This window comes from Ursus arctos, unplaced genomic scaffold (assembly GCF_023065955.2).
Source record: "Ursus arctos isolate Adak ecotype North America unplaced genomic scaffold, UrsArc2.0 scaffold_24, whole genome shotgun sequence".
Classification (NCBI taxonomy): Eukaryota; Metazoa; Chordata; class Mammalia; order Carnivora; family Ursidae; genus Ursus; species Ursus arctos.
In genome coordinates, this window is record NW_026622919.1 from 18,815,547 (window position 1) to 18,820,553 (window position 5,007).

The window sequence follows — 5,007 nt, forward strand, 5'->3', positions numbered from 1 at the left end:
AAATGGAAGAAATTAAGGTTACCTGCTCAGGTGACTAGGACTTTTTCTATTAACATTTGTGGGGAAGACATTGAGGATTTATATTTGTCCTTGACAAATCAAGTTCCAAGTGACCTTTCCTCCTTTTTTTCTTTCGATAAGAATTATCTCCCTGAAGTCTGCAGATCAGGAAGACCGTCTACTCTGGTAGAACATTTACATCTCAAAGGCACAGGGGGAAAAATGCAAGCTCCACAAACCTTTTGAGATAAATCTGGACTCTGAATAACAATTCTGGAAACATCTGGAGCCATCCAGCAACTAGCCTGTAAAGACTAGATTTGTAAAGGAAGGACAGCTATCCTTAATTCATAAAGAACAGGGTTGCCACCTAAATGATTATCAACTGTTGGAAGGTTTTTCTTCCCTCTGGGTACGTTTAGCTTAGGGGAGAAGGTCTTAAAAAAATCCTATCAGTCTTTGAATATTGGCTTCTAATTTGGCCAAAAATTTTTTTAAAGGTTTTATTTATTTATTTGACAGAGAGACAGCCAGTGAGAGAGGGAACACAGGCAGGGGGAGTGGGAGAGGAAGAAGCAGGCTCCCAGTGGAGGAGCCCGATGTGGGGCTCGATCCCAGGGCTCCGGGATCATGCCCCGAGCCGAAGGCAGACGCTTAATGACTGAGCCACCCAGGCGCCCCTAATTTGGCCAAATTTCTGATCATAGTGTTATTGAGTCCTTTCAGATACCTTGTCAGGTTTCAGCGAGACAAGCAGTACATATTTCGGACTGTACCGCACAATCCCATTAATTTAATTTTGGTTTCCCCTTAGCTGTTTAAGGGAGTAATGTGGCAGTTTATACAAAATCCTTCAGAATCCCATCAGCTTTGGGAGGGGCTTGTGGGGACAGTCCTCCAAGGGTAAATGCAGGGGCATTTGAGTTGATGTCACGGAATTTGTAAAGGGCCTTTGAGGACAATCTCTTCCAGTGTCCCAGTTGCTTATAACCGAGACATCAATCTTTGGGCCTGTGTTTTGATGGTGGAGCCCTAGGAGGGTGCCACGAGGGGGGATAAGGTGTTATGTTGCATGCCTGGCCTTGGAGCTGTCGTCGCCGTAAGGTGAATAGCTTGCTGGGCCTTGGTTTACAGTCTTGGTCCAAAGTTCTTTCAAGAGCTCAGTTATGGTCACGAGTTCAGTCAGACAGGTGCCCTCCCATCATGTATTCTGCCTTTTTAGCGATCCGCTAATCTCAGGAGATAATCCACTTACAAATGGGGCAGCGAGAACAGGTTGGGTGACCTTAGAAAGAGCTTCCAAACCAGCTCTGAAGCCGGCCACAGATTCCTTTTTCCTTTCGTTCACTTATTTGCTGTTCTTTTAAGATTATATATGTATATAACAAGATTTTTAAAAGAGTTTATTTATTTATTTGACAGAGAGAGGCAGCCAGCGAGAGAGGGAACACAAGCAGGGGGAGTGGGAGAGGAAGAAGCAGGCTCCCAGCAGAGGAGCCTGATGTGGGGCTCGATCCCAGACCACCGGGATCACGCCCTGAGCCGAAGGCAGACGCCCAACAACTGAGCCACCCAGGCGCCCCAAGATTTTATATTTTTTAAGTAATCTCTACATCCAAAGTGGGACTCGAACCTACAACCCCAAGATCAAGATGCTCCAGGGACTGAACCCGCCCGATGCCCCTGTTTGCATATTTGAATACTAGACCGATCAGTGCAAACAGGGAAGACTCGAGGAATGGCTTGTCAAAGATTAGTTGCTATTTTGCTAGATTTTCTCTCTATGAGAACATACTGAAGACTGAGGATATTGAATACCATCCTTGGGGTATCCATTTTTGGCCTTCACCGGGTCCTACCAACAAGTACCTAAGTGATAAGTACCTGGCAGCCCAGGGTCATAGGCCCCAATAATGACAAAATTCTTCAAAAGACTTGTGGGGGTCCTCCCTCGGCTTAGAAAATTCTTTTTTTTTTTTTTAAGATTTTATTTATTTATTTGACAGAGAGAGAGATAGCCAGCGAGAGAGGGAACACAAGCAGGGGGAGTGGGAGAGGAAGAAGCAGGCTCCCAGCAGAGGAGCCTGATGTGGGGCTCGATCCCAGAACGCCAGGATCACGCCCTGAGCCGAAGGCAGACGCTTAACGACTGAGCCACCCAGGCGCCCCTCGGCTTAGAAAATTCTTGGCCCTAAGTTCAGCCTTTGACTAAGAAGTAACAGATGCTGAAGAGGATCTTCTGCACCTTTGGGCAGTTTCATTTTATTTATTTATTTATTTTTATTTATTTAAGAGCGAGCACGTGCGCAAGTGGTGGTGGGGGGGGCAGAGGGAGAGGATCTCAGGCAGAAACCCCAATGAGCTCAGAGACGAGGTGGGGCTTGATTCCAGGACCCTGAGATCATGACCTGAGCTGAAGGCAGACACTTAACCGACTGAGCCACCCAGGCATACCTCATCGGCCTTTTGTAATGATTTAATGAAGCTGTTTTGGACTCTTGAAGCCTTTTAGAAACTTCTGCATACCAACAAAAATAGGTATGCCATTGTGTTTGATTTAGGAACCCTTGCTTCAAGTGCATGTCTTAAATAAATGATCTTTTTTGATTGGAACGTTCCCTATAATGGCCATGTAATTCTAGCTTTTTTTTTTTTGTAAGATTTTGCCATTTTTGTAGACATCTACAGCTTCCAGGATTATAGTTGTTAGACAAAAAATAAGCAGGTATGCTGGAAGATGGCTTGCTTAATTCTTTAGACTTAAAAGATCCTATTTTGTTAACTAACTGGAATTTAAATAAAACCCTTCAAATAAATAAATAAACAAACAAACAAATAAATAAATAAGAGATTCTATTTCTTTTAATTAAGTCTTTTTCGGTCTCTTGGAGCCAGATTAATACCTAAGAGTGATGTGCTGCAGGGCTGGGGATCATATGCTGTTTTACCCCATGTACGTGGAAATCTCTTTGGGGTTTGTGGGTGATTAGTGTCCATCTAACCCATTCTATGACCAACTTAACCCGGAGTATTTTATTTTATTTTAAGATTTTAAGTAATCTCTACACCCCACATGGGGCTTGAACTCACAATCCCGAGATCAAGAGTCGCATGTTCCACCCACTGAGCCAGTCAGGCGCCCCCTAACAGCTTTTAAATTCTCAACCCATGCCCTCCATCTGTGGCTCTTTTGGCTTCCAAGATTCCCATTACCAAGAGCTTTTACTTATTGGACCCAGTTCATTTTAAGTTGGACCCAGTCTGACGCCAGCTGGTAACCATCAACAGTTCCCAGTGTGGAGTCTGGGGACTGGGGAAAGGACTGAACCAGCAGACCCAGAGAATGGGGACTGCAGACTGATTCTAAACGGGGAATTGCAGCTGTCACCAAGCGGTTCCCAGCATGGAATCGGGGACAAAACCAAGGACGGAGATTTCCCACCAAGTAAGGATCTGTGCGGTCAGTTAGGTCAAGTTTTCATGCAAAAAGAGCAGAGTTCAGACTTAGAACTTACCCACGGCCCTCAGAACCAGCCAGCCAGAGAACGCACCAGCTTCACGGGGTACCACACCTGTTTCTCATCCCCAAATGCTATCAGAAGTTTGCTTGGATCCTGTCACTGCCACTAAATGTGTTTAAAAAAAATTTCAGCGGAATAAATTTGAAGACCTAATTGGCCTTATTCACTGATTCATGAGTTAGGTAGCATCCCGTCTGGCAAGTAGAAGGGGGCTCTGAGGAGCTGTACAAAAGGGGAGACTTCTATAGGCAGAAATGGGGCCAGACAAGGAAGCTCCCTTTGCACCCTAGCTAACATTCTGAGCACACTTGAGGCAGGCTAGGCTAAGCTATTGTCAGCAAACCCTCTTGCTCAACCACAGACCCCAATGGTTTTCTTTCTTTCTTTCTTCCTTTCTTTTTCTTTCTTTCTTTCTTTCTTTCTTTCTTTCTTTCTTTCTTTCTTTCTTTCTTTCTTTTTCTTTTTTTTTTTTTAAGATTTTTATTTGTTCGTTTGAGACAGAAAGAAAGAGAGAGCACGAGCAGAGAGAGAGGCAGAGTGAGAGGGAGAAGCAGACTCCTTGCTGAGCCAGGAACCCAATGCAGGGTTCCATCCCAGGACCTGGAAATCAGTACCAGAGCCTAAGGCAGACACTTAAACCATCTGAGCCACCCAGGTGCCCCTCCCAATGGTTATTTCTTATCACATTTTCTTAAGGCATTGACAATGACTGGAACATTCCCATCGCTAGACCAGAGAAGCGCTGATAGCAATGGAATGTGTAGAGACCACACTTGACACTTCCCTTCCCCGCCCATAATCATGGGCTGACCACATACCAAATCCACACGGTCAGATGCTCTCTGCCTCTTCTCTTGCACGTACCCTCCTGAGCTCTAGACAACTCTAGGTGTCCGTCTTGCTCTTGGAGAGGTCGATTGTTAAGGCTCAAGCCTGTCACCTTCCTTAGCTGCTGCCACCTGAAATAAATCTCTCCCTTTCTCTTTTCCAAACCCTCCTCTCTTGAGTTACTGGCTTCTCTAGCAAAGAATTTATCCGAGTTGGTTTGGTAGCGGTGTTGGCAAACCCAGCCAGGAGCTATGCTTTCGATTTGTCTGGCCCCCTCCAGATTCCCCAGGATGGAGCCGTTGGCCGGGACAGAGTGCCAGGGCTCACCCGTTTGTTTCCTGAATTAGCAGCTAGGATAGATTGCTCTGTAACACTACGATGGTTTTTTTTTTTTTTTAAGATTTTATTTATTTATTCATTCGACAGAGATAGAGACAGCCAGTGAGAGAGGGAACACAAGCAGGGGGAGTGGGAGAGGAAGAAGCAGGCTCATAGCAGAAGAGCCTGATGTGGGGCTCGATCCCAGAACGCCGGGATCACGCCCTGAGCCGAAGACAGACGCTTAACCGCTGTGCCACCCAGGCGCCCCGACACTACGATGTTTTGTAGGCTGGTGTATTAAATGCATTTTCGACCTAGATTTTTTTTTCAACTTACG